Raw genomic sequence first — 21455 nt, 5'->3', positions numbered from 1 at the left:
TGTCCAAGTTGATGCTTATGCTTAGGCCATAAAGACATGTGTGCCATGTGTAACATGAAATGTGTTAACATTTCGCTGATGCTCATGACAAATCGTCGGAGCGAACAAAACTCGATTGCATTTAGCTGCTAATTGCCGCAGTAATTAAAGCAGCTCGAAACAAATCAAACATCATTAATCAAGCTCAAAAATACTTATGACTGAATAGTTCTACGACGCTGTATAAATATTTATGCCAGCCGGACACGCACACACACACACGCACACAAACAACTCTCAATAAGTTTTGCAAATTTGTGAGTTTTTAATGATGTTTGCTTTTTTATGGTTTTTTATTTGATTTTTTGCTTTATTTATTTTTATAGGTAAGCCAAAACGCAGACTGCGTGGCTTTGGCTTAGATTTCTGAGCCGTTTATGAATTTTACATTTTAATCATTTTTTTATTGATTAACAAACTTTCTGCATATATTTGCGAAAGATGTCGCTGGGCCGGGCCGGGCCGATTGCAACATTGCCGCCGTTTTGGGCCACAAATTTGGCAACTGGACATTGATTGATGGAGCGTTCGGGCATAAATGCAAAATTAGTAGAGAACTGAGAAGCGTTGCCACCCACAAAACACAAAGCAGCAAAAATAGGAGAAAAAGAAACGGCTGCCAATATACTTAAACAGTTGCTAGTGGTCAATTAGTGGGGCGTGGCAGCAGCCCCCAAAACGGTGGCCGCGCACACACAACAAAAGCCTGAAAAGCCGCTCCAATGCCAAGCGCAAGCCACATAGTCATGTTCCACGGCTGATTAATGATCGTGGCCAGTTTTAAATAAATTATAATATTTAACTCATTAATTATTTGAGCTGCAGTAGCAACAAATCAAAGCCCAATCAAATGCCAGATCCAAGTGACAACATAAACTGCTTACCGCTCGCCGTCTCCTGCCTCCTGCCTTCTGCCTGTTGCTTGCTGCTTGCTGCTTGTTGTTCTTCCCATTTTTGGTCAACAGCAGAGAGACATCAAATAAACAATTAACAATTGTTTTAATATGTACTATTATTTACTAATCACACAGCGGAATTGTCAACATGGGCCGCACCACATTTGCATTTGCCTCTGACAATTGACAATTCGCAATTGAGAACTGTTGCTGCTGCTAATTGGCTTGTTGCTGGCACAAAAGCGACATGTTGCTGCAGCACCCACTGCGCCTCCCCCCACTACTGCACCACTGCAAGAGCGACAGCGACAGCAACCCTTGTAACCGCAAACAGTAACTGTGTAGTGTGTTTGTGTAAGTGCGGCTGCTGGCATTTGCCACCTGTTGCAATTAGGCATGCAACATGGCATGTTGTTGCGGTTGCTGCCAATGCGGGTGAGCAAATAGCCAAAAAAAAAAACAAAAAGCAATACGAAATATGCACAAAAACCATGTGCCACATGAACAGCAGCTATTTATGTGGAATGACTACCGCAGCAACAGTTGCTGGCGGCGCAGCTGCGCGACCTTAACAAATATGCCGCCCCGACAAACTTGTTTCTAAACATATATCTCAGCAATGTTGCAGGCAGTCGGCCAGCCAGACAGACGGACGGACAGACGGACGGACAGCAGCGCGCCGATTTCTGTTCGCTGCGACATGAATTTATTAGCACAACAATTTTCAATGTTCGGTGCTTGAGAGTTTTCAGCTTTTCAGTATTTGAATTTTCAGTCGCAGCTGTGCACGGCTCGCTGATAAACTCTGGCTTCGACTGGACTCTCTTATCGCGCACCCACAACAACAGCAGCAGCAGCAGCAGCACGCATTGAAACTGATGGCTCCCATGGCGTTATCTAGCCATTGAACCGGCCTGCCCTGCCCTGCCGTGCCCTGCCCTGAACCTTGGCCCGGCGCATCAGTATGTGCGTAAATTGGTACAAGGCAATGCTATGTAGCTCTGGCTGCTGCTGCGGACAACGCCTACTCAAAAATCATAAACATAAAAATAGAAAAGCCAAACGGCAACGCATACTTAAGCGCTGCCGATAACCATCATTGAGCGTTATTGAAATTGGAATTTCAAATGAGCTAAGAGGGAAAATCGGTTCACTTCTGCCTCTGCTTCTTCTTCTGTTTCTGTTGCTGCTTCTTTGTGAGAATATGGCATTTGAGTCAGTTTTGGGCGATTGTGTTTTTGTGCATATCTGAAAACCGTTTGACTTTTGCATTTAAGCTTTCAAATGCAATTAGCTACGGGCATAAATTACACATGCAGAACTTGCAGCTGACCAGCGAGCAGCAACAGCGACCAACAACAGCAACCAGCAACCAGCAACGGCAGCAATACATGCTGTTATTAACATGATTGCGCGGCTTCGGTCACCCTCCGTCCAAACTGGAGCAGCACTTTGAGCCGAGAGGAGCTATAATGACCATTGGCTAGCCTAAGCCTAACCAAGCCAAGCCAAGCCAAGGCAGGCTGGGCCATGCCGGCCTAGCCACCTACTACAATCAACAAGGCGTACATGCAACTTAGAAATTGCTGCCTGCCTCGCAGCAACAGCAGCACAAAATTAGCAGCGCGTGCTAAACAATTGGCCCAGTCAACAGCAGCAGCAACAACAACAATAGTCTAGCATACACACCCACAAACACATATATATATACACATACAAGGAGACTGCTCAAACATGGCGGCAGCAGCTGCAGCAGCAGCAGCTAGCTTTGGTAATTGCAACAATTTAACGGTCTGTCGCTTTGCTTTTGCACTTAAGTGTACTTTGGTGCGCTGTGCCAACTGCATACATTGAGCCAAAGACTGCCCTGCCATCTTTTTGGGGACTACAACTTAATCAAAAACTAATTGCATTTGCATACAAGCAACATGGATGATGTTGCTATTGCTGTTGCTGTTGCCGCTAAGTTGGCAGTTGTTACTGCTGCTGTTGCTGCCCACCACGGATGTGGTTTTCAACGCTTGGCTGTGTCAACTTTCAATCAAAGTCAACAAAAAACAACGAAAAGCAACTCAAAAACCCCTACTGTGGTTTACTGTACCACCAGCGCTTCCTGGCAGCGGCAACCGCAAGCAGTCCCGCTGACCCGCTGCTAGCGGGTGCTGCTCAGCTCAACCGTGGGAGCAAGAAAATTACAACAACAAAATGAGTAAATATATATATACATATACGTATTTTGAGCAGAAATAAAATACTCGAGAAATAACAACGCACATTCTAATTTATATGGCGGACGCCCGCGCAGGCCACGCATTTTTTCACGCAACGACGGCAACAGCAACTGCAACAGCAACAGCAATGGCGGGGCAAGGCACTCAACTGACATTCGCAAGTGCCTCAGTGCCACACAGCTGATGGATCACCGTAGATAAGCGAATCTTGCAGATAATCGCATCACTCACTGGCCATGCCAATGCTGCAAGTGTTTCGCCTTCTCAGTTTCTCGGCTTTGCATGCATAAGCCTGAATCTCAGAGTCAGACTACAGACTGCAGACTGCGGACTACAGACTACAGACTGCGGACTGCAGACTGAAAACTGCAGACTGGACATGCAATAATTTTCAAATACAGAAACAGCAGCAGCAGCAGCAGCAGCAGCAGCAGCAACCGGCTCCAGTCCGGGTTGCAATGATGATGATGCATGACAGTGACAGTGCGTTGTAGTTGCTTATGGTTGCCGTTTGTTGTTGTTGCTGTTGCTGTTGTTCTTGGTGTTGTTGTTGCTGTTCCCGCTGCATGACATTAAGCAGGTTGCAAACAGACGCTCACATGTCTGGACAGAATGTCTGTCCAACTGTCTCTCAGTGTATGTGTGTGTGTGTGTGTGCTTGTCTGTGTCAGTCTCTGGCTGAGCTCTGTTCCCGTCTCAGTCTCTGCAGCGAATTGTGGGTGCCTTTTGCAGCATTCTTTGCAGATTACTGAAATTAGCCGCGATTCGCCTGCAGCTTCAGTTGCACAACATATACATTTGTATACGGATGTGTGTGTGTGTGTGTGTGTGTGTGTGTGTGTGTGTGTGTGATTGTGTGTGGCAGGCAAAACTTATTTTCATGCTTTATTTGAGCGCGAGCCTTTACAAGCGCAACGAAACAGAAAATGAAATACAACTTTCAACTGTTGCTCCGAGTGATGCTGTTGTTGTTGCTGTTGCTGCTGCTGCTGCTGCTGTCGGGCAAAAATCAATTAAAATTCATAGCCAATTGATTTGCGCACACTTGAAAAACTGCAATTGAAAACGCATTTTACGCACACACACACGGAGGCATACTCAGACACATGCAAACATTTTGAAAAGTTATCTGACTTTCGACTTTTGTTTTGGACCAGTAGAATACATAAAGACTGGCGCCAGTTGGGCAAACACAAGAGCCCCAACTGATAAAAATCACGCCGCTTACATCAACAAACAACCAACAACAGCAGCAACAGCAGCAGCAGCCGCAGCAGCAACATTAATGGTTTTCTCTACCTGTGCTTTGGTGGGGCGCAAAAGGGATTTTTTTTTTTTCTTCATTAATGTCTAGCCACCGACGCAGTTGCAGCCACCGCCAACACCGCCAACACCGCCGCCATCGCCACCACCGCCACCGCCAACATCAACGGCATCATCATTATCATCATTAAAATGTCAGTTAATAATTTTCTCGTGTTGCTGCTGTGGCTGCTGCTGCTTCAAAACGTTGAGTGGATTTTCTGTTTGACGTTTACAACGTGGGCCAGCGCTGTCCGTCCAGCATCAGCGGTGTCCCAGCCCTGCTGGGGCTACCTGACAGGCGACGGACTGCAGTTGCAGCTGCTTGGCGAGTGTATCTGGGTGGCCATTTTATTGGTCAAGTCGAATTCAAATTTTCGACCAGCCCTCGACCAATTGGACGCAGTTCGTTGCTTAAGTCTTTTGTTTATGCGCAGCGCAGCTAAAAGTGCAAAATGCTGAAATTGCACTGCAATATCAACAGTAAGTATTAAGGCAGGCTTGCTTCTCGTTGCTAGCTGCTGCACCTGCAGCTGCACACAATTGCTAATAATTATTTCTGCCAGACAGAGATGGCCAACAGGCTAGGAGGAGAAGCTGAAGCTGTAGCTCTAGCTGTTGGTGCCGCCGAGTGGCATTGGCTACTGTTTCTCACTGCTGCGGCAGTGGCCACGGCTCATCAACAGCTAATGACCAGGCAGCCTGGGCAAGCCATCATCGTCGCCGTCGCCGTCGCCGTCGTCGTCGTCGTCGTCGTCATCGCCATTGCAATCGCCACGTTGGCAACATCATGACTCCATAATTATGCACAGGCTGCATTTATGCGCATGCCTCCTGCTCGACTGCCATCGGGTGGGTGGAGTTACGCCTCGATGTGGCCGCCTTCAAGGCAACAGCCTCAGCAGCTGGCTCAACTTTTAATTTAATAATATTTTTATAGGCCGGCGCGACAAGCTTGTTTACACGCGTTCAACATGCAACTTTAAAGATACTTTCAGCCTAGCATAATGCGGCAATCATTTGTGCCCCTGTGTGTATGTGTGTATGTGTGTGTGTGAGTGTGGGGGTTGCACTTTGCATTTGCAAGTTGTGGCATTTTGCGCACTTCCTGTCGACTGTCAAGACATGCCAAGTTGTCCTCGTTCGGCGTCTTCTGCTCGACTTCCTGCAGGTAGAGCCCAGGCGAAGGCGGCTCAACTTTTGCTGCCTGCTGCCGTTAACTTTTTCCTTGCCACACGCACGCATTGCAGTTGTTTTGCATTTCTGTGGCAAGTGGCAAGTGGCAAGTGGCGGTGGCATTTCACTTTTTACTCAACACCCCCGCCGCCAACAGCAACAGCAACAGCAACTGCGGCGCCAGGTAATCCACACCAGAGACATGAGCGCCTCCTTCACCTCGTTGTTGTTATTGTTGTTGCTGTTGTTTGTTGCTCGCTGATTTTCTGCTCGCTTGCATGCGATAAGTTTTGTAATTTGATTGCCGCGCAGTTGTAAGTTGTTAGTGGCACGTTGCGCGTTGCACGTTGCTAGTTAGTGCTGCATCTCACAGACACACATAGCAAGTAAGTTGTAAGCCCTGCGTCGGCTGCCTTTCGCGTGTTTGCTAATTGAAACAAGTCAAATTTCAGCCTCAAATGACACCAAACCTGTCCAAAAGAGTTTACCAAAATTGCGCGCAACACGACAATTTATATGGCAGCCGAATATCTAATATCTAAGGGAAACAAAAAGTATCTATTCCTATTCTTTACTAAAGCTTCTTAGAACCCAACTGAGTTGGCATTTTTTTTGGACTCTGACTGCAATGCAATTGCTGCATTTCCTGCTTAGATGCGCAACTGGCTAACAACCGCGTCATGGCAGCAGAAATCTTACATAATTAGCCTGGCATGACGCGAATTCTGCAGCATCATCTAATCAAATCAGGCCTCGGCCTCAGCCTCGGCTCGGCGAGACATCGGCGAGGCGTAATAACTTCCGTTTTAGTTTCAATTAAATCAATGCCCCGGCTAATCAGGGCCCCTAATGGGCTGCATTGCATATCCGTTTCGTTCCAGCCAAATCACTGGCCCTCTTCCTTGCCAAGTCATTATCCCAACCGCCGTTTGTGCCCCCGCCTTAGGCTCTGCTCCGCTCTTCCTTTTACATTTCTCTTGGCTCGTTCAGCTGGGCTTCTTCCTTCTGGCCGCAGCCAGATTTTTGGGGCCTCCGACAGCTCCGCGTGTGCGACGTCTGTGTGTGTGCGTGTGTGTGTGTGTGGACCAGTTTGACAGGTGTTTCTTGCGCCGACTGAAGCTCAATTCGACGTCGCGTCGTCTTCGTCTCTGTCTACTTATTCGTTTCAGATTCTGACTCTGATTCTGATTCTGATTCTGTTTCTGTTGCTGTTTATTTGTTTTGTTTATCCGCTGGTCGTGTGGCGTCGGCGTTTGAATGCAGGTTGTTCTACTCGTATTTTAAATACGCTCTGACATCAGAACAGCATCTCGGCAACGGAATCAGAATCAGCGTCTTCAACTTAGTAGTCTTCAGCTGCGGCTGCTTTAATTATAATTTATCTGCCGGGTGGTTCGACGACGACGGCAACGGCAACGGCAACGGCGACGGCGACGGCGACGGCGACGACATCGACGCATACGTATCTCAAGTTTTTGACTTTTATCTGCTGCTGAATTGATGAGTATATAATAAGACTTTATTGGTCAAAGCCAAAGCCAGAGCCAAGCCAAAGCCGAAGAGCCAAAAAGCCGATAAACAGCCAAGACTGGACCGACGACACTCGATGCCCTCTCTCGCAGTGGCAGCATGTTTGTCTGCTTATTGCCAGGCCATTAGCACCTGGGCAGCGTATCCCCTAGTCGCATACGCCCCAACCCCAAGAGCAGCGCTAACTTGCTCTTCTTTCGAGCTGGGTCACAAATTTATGCTATAAGCTGTCATGATAGCTGCGGCTTGTGGCTGGAGCTGTGACTGCGCCGGTGACTGTGGCTTCGGGTGTGGGTGTGGGTGTGTGCTTGGACGAGCGCGGCGTGTCCTCCGTCCTGTCGTGGCGAGCGTGAGAAGCGACTGCGTCGCCGGGCTCAGCCTCTCGCATTGCTTAATTCAGCTCTTCTCGCTTGTTCGCTTGTCAATGTATTTCGCCTGTTCCGTGCCCCCTGCCCCGCCTCTGCCCCCTCCCTCGGCACCATGCCAGTCCAATGCATTTTTGTTGTTGCTACAAATTCTACAAGCAAATCAACAAAAACAAACAACGTGTATGCCATGGAATTTAAAACTTTACTTGGCGCACCGCATTTCGCTGTGGTTGTTGCTCTTGCTGTGGGTTCTTTTTCTTCTCTTCTCTTTTTGTTGCTGTTTTTTGTTGCTGTGTGAGTGTATTTTATTTTCTTTTTTTTTTTTTTTTTTTGTATTTTGCTTTTTGTATAAATTGTCAACGGAAATCAGTTTGCCACTCAACAGGCTTCCCTTTTCCTGTGGCCAGCCGCGCAGATAGCGCTCTAGTTCTCCGTTTCTGATACATTGGGGTGACAGCGGCGGTTCCAGTTGAGACCCAAAATAAATACTACAAAAATGTATATGTTTATATGTATGTTCATATGTGGAAAAGGAACAAAAAACAGTAAAGTTTGGCTACTCAACTGCCGTTTGCTTAATTTGTGAGTTTTTCAGTTTTTCTCTTTGAGTCTTTTTTGTGATTTATTTATGGCCAGGTTTATGCACACGTGCCAGCATTTAAAAGTCGCTTTGAATATAACAAATTCGGGTCTTTCTTTAGACAATTAGCGCACAAAAGCGGCAACAAGAGTAGCAAAAGTGAAGAGAGCCACAGCCACGGAGATATGCATAAACATAACCATAATAATAACTATAATTTGCATATTCATTTGGCATTCGTTTCCAATCATCTCTCGAGCCCATAAGTCAGCCGAGGGCAGCGGCGCAGCGCAGCGCAGCGCAGAGCTAGGCTCAGGCCGGCCTCCGGCCTCCGGACTCCGGAGTCAAATCATATGCTATGTTAAGCTGTTATCACTGAAAGGCGACTGCCAAACTGTAAAATAATCGCGCGACAAATTTATGATTAGTTGTTGGCCAGTTGGAGTTGCTGGCCATTGTGTGGCCAAAGGGGAGGCCCATCTTTTTGTTAGCTCTTTCACAGGCAGCAAATCAAAGAGAATAACGAAAGTGGCTTAGTGACAGTTTCTCAGGTTTGTTGGGTTTTAGGCGCGTCTACAGCCAACAGCAACAGCAACAACAACAGCAACAACAACAACAACAACTACAATAAAGCGGCTTACATTTTGTTTACAATGTTGCGTGGTATTTTACAGATTTCGTGTTGTTGCTGTTGTCGTTGTTGTTGTTGTTGCTGGAGTTGGCTGTTTTTTTGTTCTGTTGGCTGCGTCAATATTGATAATAAATAACAGCAACAGCACAGAAACAACAGCAGCAACAACAACAACAGCAACAAAAAAACAAAGCAGCATTAGACAACAACAACAGCAACTAAAATAAAATAACGACAACGTCAGCAGCGGTCACGTCTCAAGTGAAAATGGTTTTTAAGTGCCCCATTGCCTAGTGAGAATTAAACTGTCCCTGGGCACGTCAGCCGCTGAGGCTGGACACAAGTCAGCGACAACTTCTTTAAACTGGGCAGAGTCTCTTCGTTCTGCAGTCTGCGTTCTGAGTCGCGAGCCCTTTCGAGCCGAGCCAAGTCGCCGCCGCCGCCACAGCCATAGGCACAGCCACAGCCAGAGCCACCAAAGCCAAAAGTGTCAACTCTAATTGCCTTTTGCTTGGCTTGCCCGCCTCGAACAAACTCAAACAGCGATTTGGCCATGGACCACTCCAGCTCCAGCAACAGCCGCTGAGCGTTGCGTCTTCAAAAACCCTTTCCACCCCTCTCCATATATGTATTGCATGCCGACTCTCTCTCTTTCTCTGTCTCTCTCTATCTCTCTCGCTGCGTGCCTCCTGCTCGGCGAACATCTTATGGTCAGTCCCGCTGCCTGTCAAATATTTGCCTTAGCATTGCCTGCGCTTGCGCAAATACTAATAAAATTTCGGTTAATTTTTTTAACTTAACACACACACATTTACTTTTATTTATTTGCTTGGTATTTGTTTTTAGCTTTTTTCTGTTAGTTGCTGTTGCTGTTGTTGTTGCTGGTGGTGGTGCGCACTTGACTGTAATGGATTTGTTGGCATGAAGATATTTTTTATTTTTGTCAGCCATTTGCGCGTACTTAAAACAAAGCAACAACAACAACAACAACAAAAGCAAGGCCGGGCTTTATTGTTTTATTTTTTGTTTGTCTGTTTTTTTGGAGGCGGCAAAGGAAAGTCAAATATGTCAACAACAATGAGAATTACATAAATTAAGCGGCTGCAGTGTTTTGTTAAGAGATCAACAAACAGCAACAACAACAACAACAGCAACAACAGCAACAGCAAATTTCAAGTTGAAATTGCGAGGATTTATGTACTTAATTAGCGGCGAGGAAGTCAGTAAGTCGCAGACAGAGCGAATATCAGATTGGAAGACCTTGCATTATGAACTAATTGACTCATCATAAATCATGCGCCTATGACATTAGCTGAGCTGGCCAACAAACACAATGTGATTAGTGCTCAAATAGTAGTCGAGAGAAGACTTTCCCCGCTTTCGAGAATGTTATATTCCTAAAGAAATATTTCTGTATGGGTATAGTAATAGTAATAGGGCAACACTTATGACTTTTTTATTTATGTGCCCCTTTCATATTTTGAGAATGAATGCCTCCAATAGATAGTATTTTATGAATTTAACTTTGATCTTCCCAAGAAATATTTCCTTTAAACTTATTGGACATTTAAAAGTTGCAGTTATCTAAGAAACATATTTCAGATAGGTACGTAAAAAGTAAGTAAGTATATTTATGCAACATAATTATATCGCCCATATCTCAAGTCTCAGTCTCAAGTCTGTTCAAGTCGTCTCCTCCAGCTTTTATCTATTTCATTTATTGGATTATTTGACTATGTAATACACTAGTTTTGTTCATATCTTAATTTAGCGTTTGCTTTTACTTTTTATTGTCCAGTTGCATATTAAAAATGTTTATTACGCTATGAAGCTTGCATTTGGCGCATTGCCCATTCGCCGTGTAGCAAAAAAAAAAAAAGCAAAAAAAAATAATAAAAAATAGAAACAAACAAAACTTGTTTAACATTTGCCGAGCACATAAACAAACATTACAATTAATTTTTATGCGACAGGCATTTGTGCTTATAAAGTGCACTAAAATATTATGCGAAGCGCTCAGAAAAGCCAAAAACAAAATTACAGCTAAGAAAACCCCAAAGATAAGCAACGCTTGGCCGGGCTTGAGGTGTGCGAGCGAGCAAGCGTATGGAGGAGCAGCGCGCGAGAGAGAGCGGAATGGACACAGCATTCAAATTGGCGACAGCGAGCGCTAAGTGCAGACAGTTGCACATGCTAAGCGACAAATAGACAGATGGAAGGAGCGCCCGAGAGACCGGAGACCGGAGACCGGAGACCGAGAGACAAAGAAACTGAACTGAACTGAGTGACCATCCGAGTGACCAACTGGGCGAGCATTGCGTGCGAGCAACAGGTTTGAATGTTGGCCTAATGAAGCGCCTCTTGCAGCTTGCAGCTTGCAGCTTGCCGCCTGCCACTTGCCACTTGCCACTTGCCGCTTGCCACTTGAATATTACGAGTCAGTTATGGGCTTTATGCAATGCTCGCCTTGCGCAGTTTACGAGCCAATCATAAATTTCTTAATTGGGCTGCCCGCCAAAGGCCTGCGACATTCGCGCGATAAGCCCAGAGACTAACCACCCCCACCTCGGCAGCAGGCGAGCGGCTCAGGTGCCGCCGTATCAGCCAGCGGCTTATCACCACCTACACACTGCAAACGAAGAATTCAAGAAATTATTTGTCAAGAATCAATTGTTAAATTCATGAATTGCGCGCCGCTGTGACGTAAATCGACGTCTATCGACTGATAAGGCTGACCAAGTGCGAGTATTATTATGTTTGTATTTATTATTATTTATTATTTTTGCTATTCTCAATATATTTTTAATTTGTGTGCAAACGTTTCATTCAATTGCTGTTGTTGCTGTTTGGTGGGTGGTCGCAATCTCATGATCTTTTAATATAATTTTTAAATATTTTTATATTTCCTTTCCTATATATATATATATATATATATATATATATATATATATATATATATATATATATATAATGGTATTGCGAACGCGTCGCATAATCAACAATCTATGTAGTCCAATGACGTTAATTGAAACTACTTGAGATTAAATAAAAATTGTTTTCAAATGCCGACGATGTTGCTCTCTTGCCGTTGCTGAAGTACCTCAGAGCTGTCCACCTCCAAGTTGTGGCACGTTTAGCTAAATGAGAGCCAACAACAACACCAACAGCAACAACAACAGCACAAATCGCATGTGAATTATTTTTGAGAGGCAGATATGTTTATCAGTGCGGTTCAAGTACAATTTCTGCGTGTGGTTTCCCATTAAGAAATATAAAAGGAAAACAGTCCATGCCTATTAAAAATCGAGCTATATATATTTATAATCAAATGTATATATATTTATATGCTAAATGAGAGCCGCTGATAGCGCGCGACGCTTTTGACGTAGTAAGGCGCACCACTTTGCTTATCAAGAGCTGACAGAAAATAAAATATGGGGAAGACGAAAACCACCAGGCAGGCCGCTTGAGAACATTTGCACCACATAAGCCACAAGCCGCACTCAAAAAAATGGCCGACCAAATTTCTGTTTTAGATTACATTTGGAAAGAGTTGCCGGGAATTCGCCGCTGGCTGCTAATTGAAGGGGTGTGATCTGAATTAGTCCATGCGGCTGAGCGCTGGAACTTGGAGTCTGAAACTGGCCTACGGGCCACACACTAATGAAAAACAAAACGTTTATCAAATGCGTGATAACAACGGATGCCGTAATGACACCCGAATGGACCACAATCAAGCTGAATTCAAGTCGACGGCCCAAGTCTAGGCCCAAGCTCCAATCGAGCCCTATCAAATGTCTACCGCCCGTAAGGTGTTAATCTCTTAGCAACTGTCGCAGCGTCCCCTCCACTCGATTCGAATACGAGTCTAAATCCCCATTGGGTCTCTCTCTCTATCTCTCTCTCTCTCTCTCTTTGTTTTATTGTTTAACGCATTCTAATTAACAACTTTGGTTTTAGACATTGCCACAGATCGAGCGTCTCGGAGTCGGGTCTGTCCCGCTTTTTAACGCACACGTGATGATTAAATTTTAATTTTAGTCTTTATACGGCGGATCGCACCGTGTGCTTTAAGGTCTCGAACTCGACTTGTGAACCCAGAGTCCGGCCAAGCAAGCACAACTAATCCAAATCAAATGGCTTCTCCAAATCAATTCGTTTTCAATCGTTTAAAGTTAATTAACGCGCCACAATTTTTATTTCAACTTAGGCATTCTTAAGTTCTTCAATTTCTGTATTCGCTACGTTTCGTTACGATTTATAGTTGCTTTTGTTGTTTTAGTTGCTTTTGTTGCGTTGCTTGCTATTGTTATTTACTCAGTTACACACACCCGCCTTTGTTTCGTTTCTAAATTTTCTATATTTAATTGTTTCCATTTTGTGTATTGTGAACATTTTATTTTTATTTATGTATTTACTTTTTTCTGCTCTGCTCGATGTCTCAATTTCAAAGCGCGCTTTTGTTATTCCTGCATATCATATATATACTATACATATATATAGATACAAATAAATATATAAATTTCTTTTCATGGCTTTTTTCTTGTTAAGGGCATTAAAATTGTGAATTTAAGGCTTCGCGTTAAATAAATTAATTCACGAAATCGAGATCCAGACTTTTATATATGTACCTTGCTTACGAAGCGGGTAGAAAAAACTTTATATAAAAAACAAGCAAAAGAAATTCTGATGGATTGAGCCATATAAAAAATGGACTCCTATAAAATAATGTTCTATACCCAATATATACAAATGAAATTAATTTTACGGAATATTTTGAGACTATTTTTTGAACTGATTCTGTCTTCATACCAGATATCATATATGACATATTATTGTAGACTAAATACTTTATATCAAACTGATCTAAATGATGAGCTGAACAATGCAAAATAATGAATCAATAATCCTGAACTATAAATCTGCAATTTTTCAACAAGAAAACGAAGCTCTAAAAATGAGTCCAGTGCAGATATAAAAAGTTTGAGCTTTAACTAAATATTTGTATGGATATTGAAAGGCTGCTTCTTAAAGAGTACACCCTATTCGACACCTGGAATGTCGACGATTCTTTTTCTTTTTCTGTTTTTTGTTGTTTTGTTGTTGTTTTTTTTTTTTTTGCGAAAAATGTAAATGCAAAAATGCCAATGAAACGCACAGAGGGTGGCAGTGGCAGTGCATTAAATGCGGCTTCAATCGGGGGCTTCGCCGGCGACTTTTAGCCAATTTAAAATGGCGTCGACTGTGGTGCGGGTGCTGTCGCAGTCGTTGGCGCTGTCGCTAGCTGCACCGCTGGCTGCTTTATATGCCAAACAGACGCAGCAGTCGGTCGGACCGTCCGGCAGACGTCGTCATTGTCTTATAAGGCGCGGTGCGTATAAAGCCAGACATCGACATCGCCGAGTTGAAAAACAAATACAAAAAATAAAAAAAAAGAGTCAAACAAACAGAGAAAAAATCACTTGGTACACTCGCGCGACATATTGAGAAATGTGCAATAGCTCAATGCCCATTTATGGGCTGCACTTTTCATGGCAAGTTGCATTTATCGGGCGATCAGCTCAAACGGGCGATCGATCAACTGTTTAGCCACCAAAAGTATCATAACATTTCGATCGTTACTCATACGACCTGTGGCACGCACGCATGCTAATTGCCTAAGCGAGCGAGAGGTCGACACAGAGAAAAGATAGAGAGAGAGAGAGAGAGAGAGAGAAGGAGAACAACAGCTAAGCAACGTCCTAGCGAGAGAGTTCTTGTTGCTGCTGTTACTGTTGCTGCTGCTGTTGCTTGCCTTTAAATGGTATAAATTACCAATGAATGACATACAGTTTAATTGCCCGCTCTAAGCAGCAGCAACTTCTGCCGCATACAGAGCAGCAGAAATACTGTTGCATCGTGCAGCCAGCAGTTGTCGCTGGAATTAATTAATATTGCACTTTTGAAGCGCGTGCATACAAATTTGTCAGTCGGCCGTTGGCCATTTTTATGCGGAAGGTGTAGCCAATTGGCATAGTTCACATTCACTCCTTTTCCTATGGCATTCGATGGCAATTAAAAGTGTTTCGCATTAATTGTGCGTAAGAGTCAAGGGCTGCAAGATTTGTTGCTGCTTCTGCTGCTGCTGCTGCTGTTGCACGCCAGCAACACGTCCGGTTCTCTCATCTGCCTATGTGCGTAAATTGCTGCTGTTGTTGTTCATTGCTGATGCTGTTTTTGTGCGTCAATTTGCTGGCCACACAATGTCGTTGTCATTGGCAGTGTTTGTTGCTGACGATTGACGTCAAACCAAATCAAATCGCAAGCAATAGCAGCGGGGGCAACCGCAAGACCCATCTTTGGGGGCTGGTTTATTGATAGCAGCCGCTATCAGTGAGGCCACTGCAATGTTGTAGGTGTTGCAGTGTCGCCTAGCCTAACTCCTTTTGATTTATTTAATACTGCTTCAACACTCACACACACACACACACGCACACATATATAATATACTCATTTATTTGCCAGCTCCATATATCTATCAACTCTGGTGCTGGTGCTATCTGATATTGCGTTGTTTGCAGTTGCAATTTGACTGTTAACTGATTCCAGAGCAACAACAACAACAACAACAACAACAGAACCGGCAACAACAATATCCGCAATTGGCTATGTAATTAGATCTATAAATTTTTGACACATTTCAGCAACAACAACAAAAACACCTTTCTGCTGAGGCAATCAGCGACTGGCGCCTGAGCCTAAAAGTCGTTGCCGTCGGCAAAAAAAAAAAAAAAACAAAATATTCAACAAGAACAACAAAACGCAGCTGAAAGTTATAGTAAAAAAAGTATTTTACCTAAGATATATATAGATGAGACTCACCTCTTTCGTTTAGGGCGCTTTGGCAAGCATTATCCAAGCATTATCCAATGGCAGCTGCCCGTTTCTGATAGTTGTTGTTACTGTTGTTGTTGCTGTTGCACATTTATTATATTATTATTATTAGGCGAAATTCTCTTTATTTATATGTTGTATACTTTAATTGCTAATATCATAAAAAATATCACAAACTTTTGCTTATTTGCTGAACGCGTGTTGTGTTTTAATGAATTGCAATTATGTTTAATAACTTTATTGTTGTTGCTGTTGTTGTTATTTATAATTCAAACTTGGCAAGCTTTGCATGTATAAATCTTCTTGATAGCATATACATATGTATGTATATATATATATATTTAAGACACTTCGATTGCGACTTTATGCACTTATTTATATATTTATGATTTTATTATATTTTCTTTGAATTTCTTATGTAAAAGATTTGTTGTTTGATTATTTAGAAAAATTTGGCAAGTTTAGTTGAATGAGAGAGCAAAAATTGATTAGATTAAAAATTGTTGTTATTTGTTGTTGAGTTGGTTGTAGTTGTAGTAGTTGTAGTTGCAGTTGTTGTTGTTGTGAATCGCAGTTAGGTTGAGTTAAGAGAGGAGTTTTAGCAAGTTAAGTGACTAAAAAATTGAATATCAATAAATAGGTAATATTTTGTTGTTTGTTTTTGCTTTTCTTTTCTTTTTCCTTTTCTTCTTTGTTATTTGTTTATTATTTTTATAACTGACGCGTATTAACGTTTAACGCTCGCTGTTGTTCTGCTTGTTATTATTATTATTGTAGTTGTTGTTGTTGTTGTTGTTAGTGTAGCCGCTGCACGCGTGTTCGTTTAATACACTTCGTACGTACCGTGTACCGTTTCTTGTTGTCGACGCGTCAACGTGCAAATAACAAATAACGAAAACGTACGAAAAAATTTTCACTGCAACGCAAAGAGATTTTCCCGTCGTCGCGTCGTCGTCGTCGGCGTCGCTGGCATCGTCGTTGTCGTCGTTGGCTTCGGCTGCACCACCAACACGCACGCATTCATCACCAATAAGGAGAGTGTGAGAGAGAGGGACAGCGAAGGAGAGCGAGAAAGAGAGGGCGCGAGAGCGCAAGAGCGAGAGCGTCTGTGTGCGACAGCAAAAGCAGCTGAGCGGGCGTTGGAGGGAGTTATTGCAATTGCACGCACAATTTGGCCAACCAAAAAAAGTGAGGCAGCTATTCGCGGGGCTTTTTGTAACTTGCTTTCGAACCGGGCTTGAAACTCTATTAACTTTTTGCGGCACTGTGGCGACAGCGAACTCGTGCGGGGCTCTGACGTTGAACCTGAACCGACACTGCCCAGCAAGACACTGGCGCAGCTAGCGGCCTTTCTAAGTAGAATTGGCTGCCAACGACGACGCAGCTGCTTGTGCTGCCGACGCCGCCGCACACACACACGCACACGCTCACACAGCTACAAGCGCGCACACATATTGAGACGCACACCATCACAGTAAGCGTGAGTCTGTGTGTGTTTGTTGGCGTCTCATTCGCCGGATAAACGAACCAGAGAGCGCGCCAGAGAGCCAGTGTGAGTGCCCGAGACTGGCTCAGCCAGACTGCAGCACGTGCAAAACAACATAAAAGCTGCCTGCTGATTTTTGTCATAGTTGTTTTTGCATTTTTATCTCTTCACTTCGCGGCTGTCAGCTGATGTTGTTGGCGTTTGTGGCTGCAACTGGCGAGTCTCTGCTGCTGTTGGGACAGCAGCTGGTCATTGTTGGTGTTGGTGTTGGTGTTGCTCATGCTATTGCTGCTGCTGTGGCGTTGGCTTTGGTTGCTGCTGCTGCTGCCCCCACGCTAGTCGCAAGTCGTTGTAGCTGTAGTTGTAGTTGTTGTTTATGGCTGCGTGGGTTTCTAATTGCTCAAACTTTATACCAATGAGGAGACTTCGTTGCATTTTCGCTTTTGCGAAAGCGAGCTCCGAATAGGCGCCTCCCACTTTTCCATTGTTGTTACTGCTTCGCTGTTTTGGAGCGTTCCAAGCGTTGGAGTTGGATTGGCTGGGGAAGGCTCATAGATACAAAAGTGGGGATGGGGGCGTATAGAAGTCAAGTACGGATTACGTAACGAGAGCACAACGAGCCAATCAATTCAATACTACAGGTTATGTATTTTAAACCAAGAATTATAGACAAAACATTGTGTGAAAGCGGTCAAGGGAAAAAGAAACATTTAATCAGTAATGTAACAAGATATACATGTATATAAGCTTTTAAGAATAGCAAATATCATATGACAAGAGTTAAAAGGAAAATTTTAATTCCCTCTATATAAAACTCAAATATGTTTACTAATAAATATAATTGAAATTAAGTGGGCATAACATTAAATATATTAACGTATATGTTATTTGTTCTGTGAGGCTCCTATCTCTAACAAGTCGAATGAGAAACTTAGTTGAGTTTCTTAATCAAATTCTAACTTATATTCAAACAATATTTACATTATTTCAAATGTTATGCTAAGTAAGTACATCATCATTTTGAAATAAGATTCAATCAATAAGTATATTTCAAGTTGAAATTGATAATACAAAACGTACCTAAAAATAAAATATTTATTTCATATTATAATATCACTATAAAGAGACAATCGCCGCATATTAAAAGCTGCAAACAAAATCAAAATTATTGTTTCTTTTTAAATCACAATCAACTGCCGGATAAAAATCCATTCGGATAAAATAACACACGCTCACAAAATACCAAAATGCTCTCATAGTATTTCGCTCTTTATCTCACACACACACACACGCATATGTAGTTCATTGTTTGCTCTTCTCTTGCCTCCCTCACACACACACACACACACACACACACACACACACACACACTCCCAGAAAGAGCTCTGTCAAATGCCGGCAAACTTCAGCGGCAGCGTCGAGCGTCTGAACTTGAAATGCCGATGCAGCAGCGGCTGAGAGCTGAGCGCGTGCTCTCAGTTGGCGTATGTGTGAGAGCTCTAGATGTGTGAGTGAGCGACGACGCGACGCAGCTGCATGCCGACGGCCACTGCTGTTGTGTTGGTACTGTGTAGCTGTGTGAGTGTGTGCGGTGTGTTTACAAAACAAAGACCAAAATGAAACAGAGCCGAGCCAAAAGCATGCCACTCAAACACACACACACACACACACACACACAGACACTGGCCACGTTTTGTGAATGAACGAATAGTAGCACACCAATACTAGAGCGCTCACTCACACACACAGCAATGCCAGAGTGCGCTCTGCCTGAGCGTGTGTGTGTGTGTGAATTGTGGGCAGGGAAAATAAACGAAACGCAAAAACGCGTTTACGCGATTCGTACAAAAATTTTTCGTGTAGCAACAACAACAGCAATCCGCTTGTAGGTGTAGCTGTGCAGATAGATCTGTGTGCGTCTGTGTATGTGAATGTGTGTTTGCGTGTGAGTTATTAGTGTTAGTTGATTGGTGTGAAACAACTACAACAATAAGTTATTGAAATGAGACGACAGCGACAAGCACAACGACAATATTTACGCTGACGAGGCCGTGAGCAGCGAGCTGCGAGCCGCGAGCCGCGGAATAAAACCAAAATGGTGTAGGCTCAGTTGGCCGACGCGAAGGTGGCAGCAGCAACTGGCAGCCAATTCGCGACAGCGACATCAGCATTAATGCGAATCCGAATGCTGATACTACTCGTGTCTTACGCCTCCGTCGCGACGCTCTGGAGGCAGCCAACCAATAACCAATCAACCAACACAGCAGACAACATTTCTTGGCGTTGGCGTTGGTCGCGTCGCTGATTTGTTGATTTGCCGACTTATTCTTGATGAAGTTGTCGCAGCTGCTGCGCTGCTTGTTTTATGCATATTTGGAGTCGACTTAAGTACATTTTAGTGTCGGAATTGCCTACGCCGGGCAATGCAGCACGGCAATCCAAACATTAACATCCCGGCGTCTGAGACGGCGATCTTGAGCAGAACTCATTATTATTATTATGTTTCTTTCTTTTTTTTGCTGCTTTTTGCGCAGCTGCATCGAAATGTTCCATAGAACAGAGTTTGTTTGTGCTTCGGCTTTTTGTGCTGGAAATCTTCCCACGGTTGGGCAGGCATCACCCTCTCTGATTGAGCATTGTTGTCGCTGGCCCACCACTACCACTGCCACCGCCGGCACCGCCGGCACCGCCGGCACCACCCGAGCCAGCAACCCACCACCGCCGATCCCTGTCGTGCAACCCCCTAACTTTTGGCGGGAAACGACAATCTTGCAATCTCGGTTAACGTCTTTCAAACTTTCCTTGAACAAAAGCAAGCCGCCCGCGGTCCGCCTGTCAAGGAGCGTATTCTATGCCGCAGGCGACCCAACCCAAGCCAACCCAACCCAAGCCAGCCCAGACCAGACCAGCCCAGCCCAACCCAACCCAAGGCGATCGGATCCAGCTCAGCGATTTCTGCAGCCACCCCTGAATGGCCTTACCTGAGCACCGCTTCGCATGTCATGCTGCTCCTTTTTCCTTAATTTTAATGATGCTCATTCTTTCTCGACAACATCTATTCTACCGGGCACTGGCGTAGCGCGGCGCGGCGCGGCGGGAGGGCAACGGAAACTGCGCCGCGGCGTCTGCTTTTGACTTTCCCAAAACACGCGAAACACAAAACTAAAACTAAGCCTCGGCTAGGCAGCCGCCATAGAATTCTCAATTAAAAACGCCAACATTGCGACAATGTTAACCACAATTTGGCACATTGATTTGCATTGATGCAGCAGAGGCAGCCAACCCGATGCAATAACCATAAAAGCAAATGGCATTGTGGCACCTCAATGACGCCAACGGCTCAATGGAGAGTTGTGCCATTGCCGCTTTTCGCGAAATTCCCAGCCTGGGGGTCAATTGCAATGCGAATGCTCTAACTGCCTGCCCTCAGCACTCGACACTCGGCACCGTCACCAACACCGTCTCCCTTCCCAGCTTCCACTGAACAGCTACCAGCTACCGTCTCTCAACGCTGTCGCCGCCTTTTATGCGCCAATTAAAAAATCTAATTTGCATGCGAATGCGCAGTCAAGATTTATCTACGAACTCCGATTCTCACGGATAACCACGGTGTTTGAATGCTTTTTTGTTTAATGAAAACACGTGTGGCTTATGATTTATCATAAGCAGCTGTCGCATCTCAGAGAACAGAGATCGCAGATCACAGATCACTGCAACAATTAGTTGCAACTAAATTAAAACAGTTAAGAGCAACTGTAAATAAAAGTCGGCTTCAACTGCAACCTGTTCAATTAAGTGTTACGGCTTTGCTGACCTCTTGACATATTATTTGATGATCGTCGAAAACTCATTTATAGAAATGAATTCTCGATATGATTTTGTTATGAATTGATGAAGATTTCAATCTAAGTTTTAGCCCACAATAGCAACACATTAGTTCAACTGCTTTTAAGTAGATATAACAAATAATATAAATCATTTATATACAATAGAAATTATTTTTATTTGCTTCTAGATACTTTTGGTGTCAACTTTTGATTTCGTTCTGTTATGAATTTGTAAAATAATATTCCATAATAAAAATAAGATACTGGCCTAATTATATTCGCATTAGTTCAACTTTTTTATGAATAGTAAAATAAAATATATAAATAATCATCATATTCATATGGAATCGTACTCTTATTCGTTCGCTTTTAAATGCTTTTCAATATCGACATTATAAATATGTCAACTTTTCATTTCCAATCGAATATACCTGACACATTTTCTAACCGATTAGAGATAGCCGCATATAGAGCCTCTTAGGTTGCTTCTCTATAAATACCTCAACCCTAGCACCA

At 43.8% G+C, this 21455-nt stretch overlaps 1 protein-coding gene and 1 long non-coding RNA gene across 2 annotated transcripts in view; both read right to left on the bottom strand.

Moving 5' to 3' along the window:
• Nucleotides 1-16963, bottom strand: part of klu (zinc finger protein klumpfuss) — a 31110-nt gene extending 14147 nt beyond the window's left edge. Inside the window, exon 1 of the mRNA XM_018102598.3 lies at nt 15615-16963. The gene's annotated coding sequence lies outside the window, so the exon portion shown is untranslated. The remainder of the gene's footprint in view (nt 1-15614) is intronic.
• On the bottom strand, nt 3170-10237 carry LOC149091525 (uncharacterized). Its single transcript, XR_016196684.1, has 2 exons — nt 7654-10237; nt 3170-7623 (listed from the first exon to the last, which is right to left on the bottom strand). It is a non-coding gene; the product is annotated as an uncharacterized LOC149091525 (long non-coding RNA).
• Nucleotides 16964-21455: the final 4492 nt, after the last annotated feature.

Source organism: Drosophila navojoa, chromosome 4 (genome assembly GCF_054131105.1).
Source record: "Drosophila navojoa isolate 15081-1374.11 chromosome 4, UAZ_NAV_1.0, whole genome shotgun sequence".
Classification (NCBI taxonomy): Eukaryota; Metazoa; Arthropoda; class Insecta; order Diptera; family Drosophilidae; genus Drosophila; species Drosophila navojoa.
The sequence above is the reverse complement of the archived record's forward strand: the minus strand, read 5'-3'. Positions and strand labels throughout refer to the sequence as shown.